At 37.7% G+C, this 17,758-nt stretch overlaps 1 protein-coding gene and 1 pseudogene across 4 annotated transcripts in view; one reads left to right on the forward strand and one right to left on the reverse strand.

The window, feature by feature from the left end:
• Positions 1 to 17,758, forward strand: part of WDR72 (WD repeat domain 72) — a 172,015-nt gene that overhangs the window by 104,643 nt on the left and 49,614 nt on the right. The gene's annotated exons all lie outside the window — the stretch shown is intronic.
• Positions 16,044 to 16,130, reverse strand: LOC118710803 (annotated as a pseudogene).

Genomic DNA, 17,758 nt, shown 5'->3' on the forward strand with positions numbered 1-17,758 from the left:
CAAGGTGGAACTTCTGATGAGTCTTATTGTCACATGAGTTACCCATTATTTGAAGTTTCACTGAGGCCTTGTTCTGTCCTCAGTTAATTATTGGATATAAGAACTATCCTATCTAAGAAAAAGATAATATGCAAATTGACCAGTTCTCCAACACACAAGAAGATGGCCACCCCCATGTGGACACCAGATGGCTGCCACAGATGGCCAGCAGGGAAAGGCAGTTGTGGGCGATTAGACCAGCAGGGAAAGGAAGTAAAGGGGGACCCAGACTGCAGGAAAGGGTTGTTACAGGGCACCCAACCTGAAGGGGAGGGCAGTTAGGGACGATCAGGCCTGCAGGGGAGAACAGTTAAAGGCAACCAGGCCTGAAAGGGAGGGCAGTTGGAAGGGACCAGGCCAGCAGATGAGGGCAATTGTGAGTGACCAGGCCCAAAAGGAGGGCAGATGGGGAGGACCAGGCCTGCAGGGAAGGACAGTTGGGGGTGACCAGGGCAATAGGGGAGGGCTGATGGAGGGGGTTGGACCAGGCCTGAAAGGGAGGGCAGTTGGGGGAACCAGGCCTGCAAAGGAGGACAGTTGGGAGGGATCAGGCCAGCAGGGGAGAGCAGTTAGGGTTGACCAGCCAGTAGGGGAGGACAGTTATGGGTGACCAGGCCAGCAAGGGAGGGCAGTAAGGGGCAATCGGGCTGGCAAGGGAGCAGTTAGGCATTGATCAGGCTGGTAGTGGAGTGGTCAGGGGATGTACAGGCTGGCAGGCAAAAGCAATTACGGGCTATCAGGCAGGCAGGCGAGCTATTGGGAGCCAGAAGTCCTGGATTGTGGACATCAAGGGATGTCCAACTGCCCAATCCCTTGAGAGGTCCCAGATTGGAGAGGGTGCATGTTGGGCTGAGGGACACTCTTCCTCCTCCATGCACAAATTTTGTGCACTGGACCTCTAGTTAATACTATAAAATGTAATTTTACTGTGAGTAGAGACACCCAGAATTCATGGTAGATATTAACTATCTTTAAGTTACTATGGATGAGCTTTGCTAATGTTAAAAGAAAATTTAGGCTTGTTTGTGATAAAAATTGGAACACAAAAATATTACGATTTATATGTTGTACCATATGTTGGTAGATGAAAGAATATTTTAACTAAAAATAATATACTCAAAAAATGCTGAGAATATCTTTTATTGGGGGGGATGCTGCCTGTAGGAAAATATTAACTGCAATTACAAGTAAATCAGAAACATATAACATGCATTGAAGAGGAAAATTTCCAAGTAATATTATATTTATATGAACACTGCCTATTCAGAAAAACTCATAAAAATGACAGGAAAATTTTAGACTTTTATTACAGTAGTATGTATTGCATTACTTGATGAAATTTTAAAATATATATAAGTAAAAAAAAACTATTTGTTTACTTCAAATATCTTGATTCAAAGGTAATGGAGATGGTGTGGTACTCTTCATCAGTGCGATTATTCCTCAAATTCTGTAGGCAGTTACTTAAGCAGAATGCCCTTAAAACATCTATTATTTTACAAAATATTATTATAATAAATGGTTTATGTCATTTAATTTTATCAGGTTTTTGTTCACTTGTCCTCTGTGAGCTCCACTCCACACCCTTTTAAAATGATTTTCTTTTTTTAATTGATTTTTTTTATACTTTCTTGATTACTTGATGCATTCTCTTTGTTAATCATTTGTAAAGTAAGAGATGATGGTTTTATGATGCACAGGTATTCAAAAACTTCTTTTATGCCAGGGCATAGTATATTTGGTTTATTAGTATAATAGTAATATAACAATAATAGATATGGATAAAATAGTAACAACAATTATCGTATTCTTAGTATACTCCAACATAAATGTTCTCTCACTTTTTCCTTTGATTCATACATAATTCACATGAACCTTAAGTCTGTCTTCAACATTTGACTCATCTGTGTAATCAATTTTACAATTTTTAAATGTGCATGTTCATGGAAATGAAGTGTTTGAAATGAAACTACTCTTTGAGAAAGACACAGCCTGAGAAATTGCTCCTTAATTTTGTTATTTGACACACTACTTATATATCTTCCTCATATACATGAAATAAATAATATTTGAAAATAAGTCCATCACCATACCAGCTATCTTGAATGCCACCAGAGGTGTATATCTTGTACCTTGAGATATGCTTTCTTTTATTATCCTATTTTTTTCAATGAATAAAACTGGGATTTAAAAGAGGGTGAGTAGCTTATCTATAGTAAAAAAATTACTGAAAACATGGATGAATATTCTCTTAAACACTGTGTTCTTGTCCAGTAAACTGCATTTTCCACACTGGCAGCTTGAGGAAATTTGCTCTAAATCAGCTCAATCTGAAAATTGAATAATTTATTGAGTGGTTTTCTTAGATTTTTATTCCTCTCTCATAAATCATACTTTCTATTACCAAAGAAAATGCAGAGTGTTCAATCACTGCCCTCTCAGCCCTTATAATAAAGAAAATCACCAGATTTTTTTTAACTATTTGTACGTGAGATGCACCTAGAAAGCAGTAGAAATGAGTGAAATGAAAATTGAAGCATAATGCGTTTGAACTTTATAAATCCATATCTTGATTATTTTCAGTGTTTTCATTTCTTACATTTCACAGCACGTATTTTATTTGAGGTTTTAATATTTGTCTATTGGTATTTTAGGGGAGAATGGTATATTTTATCTGAGTTTACTTTTTTATAATGATTACTTTGCTATCTTCTTTAAATCTCTTTATTAAGAAATTATATAACTAACACTCACATTTGAGGCTAAGATTCATTGATTTTAAAATAGTAGTGTTTCCTATTATTAAAATACATTTGAAAGTTCTTTTTCCTTATTTTTTAATGTTACTTGGATCAGTTAAACAAGTGCTCTAAATTGTCCCATTAAATAAATTGGTTTAAATAGAAATGGAGGCTTTGCAGATAAAGCTGTCACCTGAAATTATCGGCTGAATTTAAATTCACATTAAACTGTAGATGTGAAGATCATGCATCAAATATGGGTATTGCAAATAATCTTTATTAGATGCACCATTTTCAAAGACTTATCTACAGAATTAAATAATGAAAGTGTGCTCTTTGTTTATAGTAACTCAAGGAAATAAACATTGATTCAACAGAAAAGTTTTGTGATCCTGGTGGCCGATAGCAGAGGGACTGGCTTGGGAGGGTCTTCCTTGGCCTGCTGAATTTCTCAGAAGAAAATCTGTCTAGTTGTTAAAAGGCTTTGGAATACAGTTGACTACTTCACAGGGACAGTGCTTTTTTTGGACTGTCTTTATTTAGTCAATGCATCTTCTACCGCCCTCTATGAGGTCTTCAGGCTAAGTGAGAATACCAAGACTTTCTTCTTTCTGGCCACAGAAGTCATTTAGGAAAGGTCTGCATGATATGAGTGAGCAAGCAGCAGAAACGTAATGGCGGAGGGCACCTCATCGAAGGCCTTGGTTGTTATAGCGAGATCTTAAGGTTTTTCTCTCTGAGATGGGAAACCATTTGAGCAGACAAATGGCACACTTTTCAATGGAATCACATTGTCTGAGGTTCAGGGGCCATGGACAGAGGCAGGGAGACCATTTAGGAGCCATTATACTAACCTTGAAGATAGCAGCCTGGCTCAAATATGGTAGCCTAAATGAAGATGAAAAGTGGCGAGACTCCAAATTATTTTGAAGGTAGAGATGACAGTATTTGCTGATGGGGTGAGTATGGAGGAGTGAGATGAAAATCTATACTTAGATTATTTCAAACAAAAAGTATTTGATACAAGATTGACCCTGTGGTTATGGCTTGGTTTGGTCATGCAGTGTTGCATACGGTATTCCAGGCATGCTGAAGGAAGAGTGGAAACCCCACTCCACACTCCCACCTGCCCCTGCTGTGTTCAGTTTCAAGTGTCCCTCCTTAGATGACTTCTAGTATTAACTCACCCTCCGAAAATGGACAAGAGTTTCCTGCCAAGAAACTATTGATAGAAGACAATACTAATAATGCAAGCGTAAGCAAATAAGATGTAAATTACATTGGCAAACTTATCTTAAGCAATGTCAGATGTGTGTGTGTGTGTGTGTGTGTGTGTGTGTGTGATACTCTTTTGAAATTTCTACTTGCATGCATATTTTATAATTAGACATAATTTGAAATGCAAATAGTGTGTATGGTGTTTGTAAACAAATGTATATATTGATGGTGCATATTTCAGAGCTCTTCCTTATTATTTTCTGCAAGAAAGTATCCCAACCACAGCCTTCGGGTGGATGGAGCTGAGTAGGCAGATGTGATAAACTTTTGGTTATGTGGGGTTGGTAACGTCATAGTCTACATTGCACACTGTTCTAGCCCTAAAACTTTTTTCTAAAAGTATTTATGCATAACTCCTCTGTATCACTTGTCTCTGCTTCTCTGCACTGATCCAAGAGTCGGGGATATTTCAGAGAATGAATTGGAAATCTTCAGTGAAAGATACAAATTAGTATCAGGTAACCATAGAAGTGTCCCAGACAGCCCAGAAGAGGCTACAGGAGCACTTCAAAGAAGGACCTAACGCAGTCTTTGGGATCCAGGAGGCTTCTTGGGAAAAAGAGATGCCTAATCAAAATCCTGAAATATGAATATGATTTAGCCAACAAATAAGTTGGAGAGGGAGAAGATAGCTATTTGCGAAAACCAGAGAAGCCACCTATGCTCTTTTCTTCCTCCCAAGAATTACCTGATTAACACATGCCTGAAAGGGAAACTTGGACATTAGAGAGAAATCTATGACTTGAATTTCCTCTCTGGGACACATGCTCTTTTCCTAACTCTCAGCCTTCCAGAATAATGATAACAATGACAGGAAGGACAGGAAGAGCTTACACTGATAGGGCTTAGTATGTCCTAAGTGCCTTCCTTAATTTAAAGCATTTGATCCAACCGACAATGCTGTGGAGAGAGGTAATATTGTCATGCCCATTTTATTGATGAGAAAATAGATAAAAGAAGTGAAGAAACTGGCACAGAGTCTTACTACCAACAGAGCCAGAAGTTAACTCCAGGCATTCTGGTTTCAGTATCTGGATTCTTTGTAACTTTCCGGCACAGCATCCCAATTAACATTTAACCTTCACTACTTCTTAATCCAGCAACTATTTGCCAGTGTCTCCTCTATGATAGTTACAGAGATAGGTATTACCCATGTTTAGATTACAAGGCAGCACAAACTGAGATATTTGGCATACCCACAAAGGAAAGATTGTCTTAAAGAAGTTAGTCAGCAAATATCAAATACCTAATTTCTACTAAACGATAAGCTATTCCACTAAGAATGTACTTAATACTAAAGATTTTTATTTGGAATATATATTTAGATAATTACAAGTTTCAGTGGTTAAAACATAGAATGTTTTACAACTGGGAGCTGGAAATGCCAACTGGTAGAAGGTAGAAATGAAAAAGACCTGGCATATATATTAGTTAAAGGGGTTAATGGTTAGCAGAGTGCAAGGAAGAGATGAGGAAATTTAAATTTTTATTTTTTGCATTAATTTGAATCGTGTACTAGACAACCTTACTCAAATAACAAGGCGTTCATATTAAGTGAAGACAAATTTATGTATGGTAAGCAAATAAATGATTGAGCACCTAGAATACATTGCATACACTTCAAAAAAACACTGTTTGTCATTTGAGTTTAATATACGTCCTACTTTATTTTTAGCTCCTCATAAAAGTGATGGAGAAATCTCATCATTTCCCTTATCCTTCATATAAATTCCTCTCAACTTTTCCACTGCCTCTGCCCTCTCTGTATCATCTGAAAGATCGCATTGCCTTAGAGAGACTGATAGAGTTCACTGCTCTTTTTCCAAAAGTAGTTTCACCTTTCACAGAGATTGAGATTGATGATTTTCATCTTGGCATATGAAGAACTCGAGTATTTCATGGTCTTTTTTCCTCCCGAGCAATCAGCATGCCAACGTGGCCCGACTGCACGGAGACCGCAGCATCAAGGGATTGAGTTAAACATTTCCTTGGTAACAGTGTGCAGGCACCACGTATTGATTATCGTCTGCATACCCATTTAAATGTATTGACAAAGAAAAAGTGATCTAGATTCTGTCGCTGAAATCGATGTGTTTTGCGCTATTGTTCTCCCACGCTGAGACTGGCCTCCCGATACTGACCCCTCAAGGACAAGGGTCGGGTCTATTTATCTTTTTTCCTCCCATCACCGAGGATGGTCCTCCACCCTGTAGCTGGTAATAAGTGTTTATTGAGTGGATGGATGAATGGAAGGACCGGGGGATGGCTTGTACTAAAGATTCAGTTAACTCCTAATTAGTAAGAGAAAGAGGAGACAGGGAAAATCAGCTGATTGCTTTTCTTTAGTAGCCAGATATCGTCTGGAATATAAACTAAAATTGTGCTTCCTAAGCATCCTCAGCCTAGGCTCGTGTGGTACATACACAGTAGGCTCACACACGCACACATAAATATATATATACATACATATATAAACACACACACACACACACACACACACACACATATATATATATATATATATATATAAAACATACACACATGAATGAATCTCATTTGTAACCATCCAGAACACGGCTCTTTGCTGATGGCTGATTACTAGCATTTGGCTCTTCCCTCCTCATTTTGTCATCATCTGGTTTCAGTCTGTGTTTAGAGAGCCCAATTTTTGCCTTAAACCTGTCTTTGCATTCTTATTCAGCTACAGCTTCTCACGGAAATATTTAAGGAGCTGCTATGTCAAACACTGTCTCCTCAGCATCTAGACTTCAGGCTCATTCCTGATCTCTTGCAGCCAGGGCTCCTTAGACTGCAAACCCGGGGCCCTCCCTATAACCCTGGCTCAGCCTTTTCCCAGGGACTCCTTTCTTACTTCGGAGCCTGGGACTTTGTGTGATATTAGTTCCTCCCTAAAATGCAATTCCATTAGGTGGTATGGATATGCATACCTCATTCAGGAAACGATTTTGGTATGAATAAATTCTTTGAGAGGAAAAGCAGGGGATTTGGTCAGCTTTATATTCTCTGCAGATAGCACTGTGTTTGGTGCACAGAAAAGCAATTGCTAGAAATGGTAGCTAAAGGAAAATTTATCCAGTTGCCCCCATGGCATTGCAATGTCTCATTTCATCAGAATGCCATTCACCTTGCTGGCCGAGCCTTATTTTTCCATTTGAACACATCAAAATATTGGCCCAATTTTTAGTCTTAGAACAATGTGAATACCTTCAAAACAGCTATTATTAAGGGCTTTCTGTGTAAAAGGATCAATACAACATGGGGAAATTTTTTATTACATCACATTCTACACTACTTACATATCATTCTAAAATATTACTTAACATGGGGTATGCTAATGGTTTGTTTATTTGCCTTTTCTCTCCATGTCTCTGAACTCCTTCAGGGCAAAAATGGGAACATATTAATCTCATGCTCCTAGCAGCTGATGAACCACGTGGCTCATGATGGGTGCTCATTAAATGTTTGCTGCCTAGTGAGTGAATGGATGATAAATGATGGTGACAGACATGCATCAAAGAATTCTGATCTTGGGCAGAAGGAAAGAAATGCTAAGTAACTTGTTAAGGATCTGTAGGTAGGAAGAGAATGAAAAAGAAAAGATTATTAGAGGGATGTTGGTTTTCTTCTAAAGTGTTCATCCACTGGCAGTACTTTAAATGTATCTGTTTAGTTCAGGAGCAATTTATGTCTAGAGAGAGCCACCAGGAAAAAAAAATAATGCTGATTAAAAAAAAAAAAAAAAAAAAGGCAAAGACTTGATTTTCAATACCTGTGAATAAGTTATAAGAAATGAAGACCGTTCGAAGAAGAGTTGTTAGTTGTAGTTTTTCTTTTACCTGCTCCAGGTGACCATGGGCCCTTTGTTTATTTCTGTGCAGGAGCACCCAGCCCGGCAGGCCTGCTAAGCTGGGACAATGACAGAGCACAACTTACTAGCTGACTACACATAAGCATGGTCATTGTGAGCACTCTACTAGCTTCTTAGGTTTCTTGTCATACACCTGGGGTCGGACTTGACATTTCAGAAAAATTAAGCGTAGTGTTTCTCAACTCTTCTCAATCTCAGCACTGACTTTATAGCCACTATTTATCACCCTAAAATAAAATTCTGGAGTAATACAACTTATCTATACACACAATTTACATAAAATTGAAAGGGGAAAACAAAGAGTAAGTAATTTATAGTAATAAGTGTCTCAGTAGATAACAGCTTGGGCATGGCTGTACTAAAGGATATAATAGAATGCTGACGGGATGCATCCCATTGTGAGAGGACAACAGTTATCACTGCACATCCCTGTGCCAGTGCGGGGTGCTGTTTGGGACACGGGTGTCCAGATGGATTTTCAAGGTAAAATTCTAGACAACAGCAGCATCAAACTATGGCCATTTCTTAAAATACAGGGCTAGTGGTCTCCCTAGAAAATTCAGGGTATATTAATCACCTTGAACTATTCTTATGTGTAAAATAAAGACAGATTCTGAGCTCAGGGAATTACAAACTGAGCTTTCACTTCCACAGTTGGCCAGTGGACTATTTGGAAACCATGTGAAATATCAGGACAGTTATTCATTGTCAAGGACTGTGCTGAGCATTACGGGACATCTGGCAATTCTGTTCTAAATGCCAATAAGTGTCTCCAGTATCATTGGGGAAACCAAATGCCCCTTGCCTCAGCAGTTCCAATGCCTTCCCCTAGGGGGCAGTACCAGCCCTGCTGAGTAGCACTTATTTCAGGAAAGGGATGGTGTATGTTCTGAGGCCTTTATTTGTTTCTGCCTCACTTCTTTTTTAGACGTGCACACGTGGAAATGAAACCAAATTAGTAACCCTCAGCTGACTCAGGAAGGTCGTTCTCTAATGCCCTGTGTCTGTTCCATCTGTGTAGATTATTCTTTGATTGCAGTATTTCCCAGGCTATGCAGCTCTGTCTCCTTCATTAAAAAAAAAAAAAAAAAAAGAAGAAAGAAAGAAAGAAAGAAAGAAAGAAAGAAAGAAAGAAAGAAAGAAAGAAAGAAAGAAAGAAAGAAAGAAAGAAAAGAAGGAAGGAAGGAAGGAAGGAAGGAAGGAAGGAAGGAAGGAAGGAAGGAAGGAAGGAAGGAAGGGGAGAGAAAGAAAGAAAGAAAAGAAAGAAAGAAGAAAGAAAGAAGAAAGAAAGAAAGAAAGAAGAAAGAAGAAAGAAGAAAGAAAAAGAAAGAAAGAAAGAGAAAAAGAAAGAAAAAAGAAAAGCTTCTTGTCCCGTTTTCTCCCTTTCACCTTTGGCCTGGGCCTAACCTAGAGCCTCCAGCTGTTGGCACCTATGGGATCCACTCCCGCATTGGAGCAGAGGTCAGACCCTTCTTGGGATAATGACTGAGCAAGGTGGTGGTGCAGGGCCTGGTTTATACAACCCCCCTCCCCAATAGCTGATTTTGTTCTGGAGTTTTCATTGGGCTGATAGAGGCTTTATCAGGTCTGCATAGTGAATCGAAAGCTCCTTACTCGATTCTGCTTTTGCCCTTTTTCTTTCTCAGGTGTTACTCCCAATACGCCCTTTGCATTGCAACTCCATCTTAACACCTGTAACTGGTGTTACAGCTGACACCCAGCTGACACCAATGGGAGAGAGCTTGTTGTGAGGAGCATACTTCAGGAAGAAGGAATGGAGGAGGACAGACATAGGGACATGCAGTGTCTTCTGGTCAGGAAATGGGGATAGGTTTGGTGTGGGCAGCGTATAGGAAGAGAGGATGCCCCTCCAGTCTGGATCCAGAAGGGAAGACGCCTAGAAGGTAAAGGCTTTGGTGGGGTTTTATTCCTGAAAGATAATGGGAATCATTATTAATTCCTTTAAAAAGAAAAATGAGTCATTTCCTGTGCTAAGTAGGAAGTTAGTTAGTAAAGCAGGAGAAACAAAGAACCCCTTGTGTCCAAATTTTGTCAGAGTATTTCTCTGTTTAGTATTTTACTTGCAAAGCAATACTTTTTTTTTCCTTTATTTTTATTGCTGTTTTTTTTTAATAGACTATCAATGCCTTTTGTCCCTCATGGAGAAAGTAGTTTCGTATTACACAGAGGAGGGGGCATTTTGCTTTCTTGCTTTTAAGCCAGACATCACTGAACGTTCTTCCGAATCATCAGTATTGCTGTGGTTCTGGGTGCTAATCTGAAATATATGTGGCCATTATCTCACTCTTTCGAATCAGTGCTTAAACTTTTCCCAGCTTGTATGCACTAATATTTGGTCTGACTTCCTTTTTTTTTTTTTTTTTTTTTTTTTTTTTTTTTTTTTTTATTTTTTTATTTTTTTTTTTTGGATACTCTTCTATCACTTACCATTTATTGACAAGGTTAGGTGTTATCATCCCGTGTGCTGTATATGTGTGTTTAAATGGACATTATTGACCTCCATTGTTTGTTTTTACTGAAACTGAAACATTAATATCAGTTTTATTAAGTATTTGCTATTATTTTCCAGGAATATAACATATTATTTCTCTTTATCACTTAAAAAATCTTGACTTAATGAATTGAGTTTTAGCATAGCAAGGTAATTTTGAAATGTGCTTTTCTGTGTGTTTATATTAATATCAATGAATGATTTCAAAGGTTAAACTTTTGATCCATCTCTTTGAGTCATCTACTTCAGTCGAGAGTCATTACATCACCTGCTTCCCTTATGCCATTGATTTATGCTTCCTTCATGCTACTGAGTTTGAGCAGTATCATTTATGTTTTAATTTGACATCCCCTGAACTATGAAACAGTATTTCAGAAGGTAATGGCAAAATACCTGTAACACATTGTAGAATTGCTTGCTTACCTGTGTGAATCAGTAACCTAGCCTTTAACATTGGCCTGGGATTCTCATTAGACTGAAAGGGAATGAAAGGTTTTAATCAGTCGTTTTCTTCTGTAGTAAAGATGGTCAGGGGAATCTCTGGATGATAGTACTCAGATACCATAATCTATGAACTTAAAATTGTGGGATGCAAAGGAGTTTTTTTTAATTTTCTTAGGGGTTTCATATTCCAAGCTCTCCCAAATAGCTAAAGTCTACGCAAAATGTACTCTGAAGAAATGGCCATTTCAGGACCCTGGAAATATCTACTTGAACATTATTTTCAGAAACTAGAAAAAATATTAGAGGGATTATTTTCAAACTAGAGGCCTGAGGCACAAAATTTGTGCAAGGGGGTTGCACCACCACTCACCCACCCCCCACTGCAGTGGCTTCATCTGGAAGGTCATCTGATCTAATTAGCATATTATGCTTTTATTATTATAGATGATCCTTTTCTAGTAGTTACATAACACATGTATTTTTTTTCAAACAAATTTCTTCTTTTGGCATGTCTTTTTATTTCTCTTTGCAAATATTAAATGAAGTGAGCCTTTGCCAGTTTCTTTGAGAGAAAAACTAGGACACGATAGACTTAAGTACCTTTATTATATTGATATGACTTGTTGGAAAATGGCCTTAGACTAGATTGCATGCTCCTAGCTGCTACTCTCAGATTCTTTTATGTAAATCACACTATTTCATCGGCATTATGTAGAGGACAGAATCTACAAGAGAATAAATTCATGATGCATTTCTCTCTAACTAAATGCAGGCCTTTTCCTTGGAGGATATTGCCATTTTTATATTTTCAATGGCTCATTTTAAAGAAAATATATTACACATTTAAAAAATTAGTTAAACTATGTCTACTGTTAATGGCAATCCACTATTATGACATTCATAATATAAAAGCCAACTATTAGTAAAAAATGCAGTTTGATGAATGTAGTATGTTTATAAATTAAAGATCGTCATTTCATTTTTTCCACAGTAAATTTGCTTTAAATATTAGTTTTTATATATGTTTGCTTGTATTACAAATATTTCCAGTAAGCAAACACAAATCATTTTTATATTTAGCATTTAAAATGCATCTCAACTTGACCATTAAATCATCTATTAAATATTCAATTAAAGTGGGTTTTGATCCATTTTTTAAAATTAGTGGTCAGGTATTCGGGGAAACAAGCTTGCAAGATATTCCTAAAACGCAATTCACTTCATTTCTTGTTCTGTGTATTTTGTCAGAGAATGCCTTAATGTAGCAGAAATCAGATTTGGTGTGTATTTTTACACCAAATCAAATTGTGCAGGCGCCACCCTCTGCTTTCTCCAAAACAATATAAAGGATAAGATTCCGCGGTGGTATAGCTTAAGAGAGCAGTGCAGTCCTGGAAGAAGCTCGTGTGTGTAAAGTGGAGCTACAGGGGCATGTTTTACTGGAAAAGTATGTGTCTTAGAACACCATTGCAGAACTGGATTTAAAAACATAAGTTTACTAATCTGAGTTCTGTCTCCTTCTGGAAACTGTATGGAAGGCAGATGTGTTTTTTTCTAGTTATTCTGTAGGTATAAATCATAAGTATAAAAGGTACTGAAATATGTAAGAATGAAACTGCAATATAGTAGTGACTAATGGTAGAAAGCACTTAGATTGCTCCAGTTATAACAACTTATGAAGAGGATGAAGGCATCATAAGTCATTTTATTTATTACAATTGGCACATTTCCCTTCCTAGTTGTATTGAAGACAGTCTTACATTCCCTGTCCATTCTTGCCCAATCCTCATTTGCCTAAATTCACAAGGCATAATTGTAAATTTTAATATTTTTATTCTTTTAATGTGTAGCAGTAATCCAAGATTATTATTCTATCAAATCAGCCATGGAATATGTCCAGTATCCTTCATAGGCCTTTTCTAGGTTGAAATACTTTTTTAGGGCACAAGTTCTAACATTTTCTATTTCTAATCCTCAAGGAAGGAGCTGTGTGCTGTCCCTGTATACATAAATGCCTAAGTATCAGAAAATGACTATAAAATAACTCCTACACTATGAAGTGAATTAGGCTGTTTTCCCCTTTGTGTGGCTTCTTGTACACAGCAGTAATTTAGAATTTGCAAAATATTAGAAAACACTTCACTGATAACTTGTATGTCCTATGTAAAGCATCAACATTTCTAAGGAGTTTTACCAATGACTAGCTTTCTTTTTTATTTGAAAAATGATCTAATTTGGCATTTTAAAAGTTTTGTAAGTATCTAAATCCTGTGTGAAAATGAAGTAACCAATCACATAAAACTATCCTATTATTTTAATGAGCTTTGAAATTAGATGGATAGCAGTCATGTAAACTGTTGGTCTCAACATCTAATTCATTTTGGTAAATTGCTATGAAAAAAATATCAGTCATCCTGGCAGGTACAATAGCACTTGTTTGTATAACATTACATGAGGGGGATATCTACCACTAACACAACCTCTTTAATCAGTGATATCTTTATAATATAAATATAGGCATAGAGGTTAATCTTGAATCTGTACAGAAACAGTGATATGCCAGCATAAATCAACATGTTTATGGTTTCCAAGTTTATTAAAACTTAGTATGAAAATCATAGTTCTTTAACAATAGCTGCACCATATACATTTAAAAAATCCTGAATCAGACAATTATGTAATTCCCTCTGAGACATGACAAGATTCCCTGACCTGAAGTTTGGAAACCACTGGACAGGTTATGAGGAGAGAATCTATATCATTTCTTCTGTACAAAGCGGTGGCAGTGCAACAAATACATGCATAGTTATTACACCATTTACTTTAATCACCACTGTTAGTTGTATGTTTGATTTTTTTTTTTTTTTTTAAAGAAGGCTGATCTCATGATAGGAATAGTGTGAGCTGTTGCCTGGCTGCCATGCTCTAGTTATAAATCACATACTGCATCATCCCAGAATGTGTCCTTACATTTCTCAGTGCCTCAGCTTCGTGCCCGGCTAGTGCCAGGCAAGCTGTTGATTGGCACAGAGAGGAATTCCAGGAAGTCGGCAGCATGGGCCATTTTCCAATACTGCTCCTCGGCATGGACTCAGTCCAGGGCTCTGTTACAAGTGGCTGTTACACTGAGATCATGATGAGATTTCCTAGAAGTACCCTCAATGCTTTCACTAAAATTTCCTCATTCAAAACTTTTTGTCAAAAGGGAGGTTTTCCTCTGTATACTTACTGTCACACAACCACATGTCCGTACGTTTTTGTGTCCCCTTAAGATATGAAAGTGCTCAGATTTCTTGGGGATATCCTTATAAAAATTAAATTATTATTATTTTCACTTCACATCATTTTGTTTCAGATGTTAGGCTTAAATTATACCAGATTTTTATGTCTTACTTTAAGATGGTTGAAGAATAGATGAGTATTAAATTATTACTAATTTCTATTACTCTGTCAATCATAGCAGTTACTGAGAGTTTATGGTGGACAGATGTTGTAGTAAGTACTCTAGTGATGTGGGCAGCTATCTTGGGTGATCTCAGATTTGACTGGCCAATCAGAGCCCACCATAGCACCTGCCCCTTGAGGAATCTAATGCACATAAGTCCTCAGTGACTGAGGTGATCACCATGTTTCCCAGGGTGAAATTCAGGTGTAAGTCATAATGGAGTAATGACCTTGGACTAAGGACTGACTCCAGCTATTGGTCCCCATTCCTTGATCTTTCTATTAACAGCATCTGGTGTTTACTTGATTTTAAATGCCTTTGAGGGGTCATGAAGGGGTGATAGTCAAATTGGAATATGACTGGTACTCTAATAAAGGACTCATTTGACCTTTGATCAAGGTCGTTTGGAGGTCATTGAGTCTAAGCCCTTTGTTTTCTTGCCTAGGAACCTGATGCTCAGAGAGGCTCAGTAGTAACTTACTTAAGGTCATACAGCAAGATGAGGAGGAAGACAGCATCCAAACCTACCTTTTTTAATATTTGTGATTTTTTTAAATGGCCTGGTGGTTCTTATTTAGTTTTTCATTCATATTCTCTGGTTGTGCTTCTTTGCCAGTCAAGCTTATTGTTTTCTCTGGGAAGTGGCAAATGAACTGCATACACAGAAAGATATGGAGGCAGATGGCATTCCTGTGAGTCCCACTTGTTAGTATCTCTAAATCTAGATGAAGCTTATTAGTAGAGGGTGTTTTCCTCTTTTTTCTCCCTCTCCTAGGCTTTCCTCTTGTTTCAGCAACACTAATTTTGGTTAATGTATTATTAGAGAAACCTGCCCTAAGGGCAATTGTTTCCAGTGATTCTATAAAAAAACAAATTTATTCATATGAACTATCCTACTTAAAATCCTGCAGTGGTGCATTGCCCACCAAGCATTCTTCTTTAGGCTCAACTAAACATTCAGACTCACAAGGTAACCATGCACCACACCTGACACCTCTCCATTCCAAAGAACAGAGATTAGGAACCACAGTTTGCCTGCAGGGCAGTGGGCCTTCCTCATTGAGCATCTTTGTAGCAGTCCAGAGTCATCTGGGGAAGTCACTCTACTTACAGTCATATATTTTTGCAACAACTCATAGGCATAGGTTGCCAGGAGGATACAATGAAGAAAATCAGCTCTGTGGAGTCCATAGACCCTTCCTGAAAGCCTTTCCAATCTCCTACCATTGCCTAAAACTTTGTCTCTAACTGAATGTTAATATCCTCTGAGTATCCTCTCTGTTCACTCAAAATAGGTGAAGTGGCCCACCCTGTGCTTCTGTCACAACACTGACTGCCCTGGATTGTCTTGCCTGATTTCTTATCTATTCCCCATGATATCATGAGCTCCATGATGGGAAATGAATATGTCTAACTTGCTCACCATTATATCTCCAATGCCTACGTCAGGGCCAGGTTCTCGGCAGATAGATACTCGAGAAATAGGTAGGTGACTAGACCAGCCCCAGTGGCTCAGTGTTTGAATGTTGGCCCATGAACTAGGAGGTCCCTGTTCAATTCCTGCTCAGGGCACATGCCTAGGTTTTGGACTCAATCCTCAGTAGGGGATGTGCAAAAGACAGCAGGTAGATGAGTCTCTCTCATCATCAGTGTTTCTATCTCCTCTCCTTCTCACTTCCTCTTTCTAAAGTCAATAAAAACCTATAAAATATTTTTTTAAATATGTAGGTGACAATTCAAGGAATTCTAGAATTGCCAACCTCCTCTCCTTTCATATAACACAGGAATTTTAGAATTTCAATATGCATTTGAAATCACAATATATTTCTAAAGTTAAAATATTAGGCCCTGTTATAATTAATGAAGAAGATATTTTGGGATCAGATGCCCACCAAAACCCATGATATTAGTGAAATGCTCCTTTAAAAAATATAGATAGATAGATAGATAGATAGATAAAAAGCAAAATATTAATATTATAGAAAATAAAGTAAATAAACTTTAAAATGTTGATTATCCACAATCAAATCACTTGAATAACAGCAAACTACTATTCCTGGGTTAAAATCCAAAGCCAGTGTTAACATTAGTAGACAAATGAGGAGAGTCAGTAGGAGCCTTAAAACTCAGAAATAAACCTAGGAGTCTTATTCTCAGGTAAGGCTACTTTTCCTGAACTTAATCACATGAGTTCCAATCTAAAGTAGTAACAAGCCACACAGTAGAATATACCTCCGACCAGCTTTCTAAAAGGTAGAAAAAGTACACTTAAATATGACAATTTCAAAAATCTCTATTGTTGAGAGTATTACAGATGCCCCCCCATTTTTCCCATTGTCCCCCTCCACCTGGTTTCAGCCCCACTCCTGACCTTCCCCATACCATTGTCTGTGATCGGCCATCTATAGACTCCAAGAGCATAACATTAGCCATAGCTCAGAAGCCATGTCTTTGATTGACTAAAATAATGTGGTTCAAGACATTATTTTCTGATGGTCTGAGAGTGCAGGGATAGAATTTGGAATTGTGTAGGTAAATGGATAGTTAACATGCCCATTTAGGCCTTTTCTCTCAAATATCAAATCTCTTAAATGAGCTTTGGAGAGGCGCTGGACCACATTCAATTTGAAATCAAATTCCCTTAATAAGATTTTACAGTGCAGAAATTTCTTCCTTGCTGATTAAAATGAGAGCCATAATTTTATGAGTCAGGTACTGACCAAATTTCTTACGTAAAGAAAGACAGCATGCTGGAATCCAGCCATGAACAGCCTACGTGCTTACAAGTAGCATCCTAATGTTTTGGAAGGAAGAGTGGATCTTTTCAGGCTCTGATGCATAGTAGTAATTTCTAAAGACTGCCAAGTCTTAGAGCTCAGGTTCAAACTGGTTCTCTGTATATGGATTCTGCCTGAACTACACAGTACCTTGTGGCAAAAAACAAAACAAAAACCACACCCCCCAAAATACTTCATTGTCGACATTTAAAAAACCGGGAGATCTCACAAAATGATCTGGCTCTTTGGCTTCACGTAAAAATTAGCAAGAGAGGACACATGTAGTTCTCATTCAATGTGATGACATGAGCCTGGAGCTGAGACGTAGATGGTTATGGGTGACAACCTTTCCATAGTGAGTGTGTGCTCTCCAGGTCATCTCGGTACCAAGCAAACCTGCTTTATATAGCTTCTGATAGGAATCTGAGTTTTTCACTTGCTCAGTTCCATAAAATGTAGCTTGAAAAATTCGGTATGTGTCCATTTGTAGGGATTGGAGAGGAAGAGAAGAGGAAAGGAATTAACATTTGAAGGGCATGTACATTTCACTAATAAGTAATAGGCGCTGTACAAGTTTTCATATATATAGTAATCACTGTACAAGTTTTATATATACATTAATCCTGTGTCTTA

The sequence above is a fragment of the Pipistrellus kuhlii genome, unplaced genomic scaffold, assembly GCF_014108245.1.
Source record: "Pipistrellus kuhlii isolate mPipKuh1 unplaced genomic scaffold, mPipKuh1.p scaffold_m20_p_1, whole genome shotgun sequence".
Taxonomy (NCBI): domain Eukaryota; kingdom Metazoa; phylum Chordata; class Mammalia; order Chiroptera; family Vespertilionidae; genus Pipistrellus; species Pipistrellus kuhlii.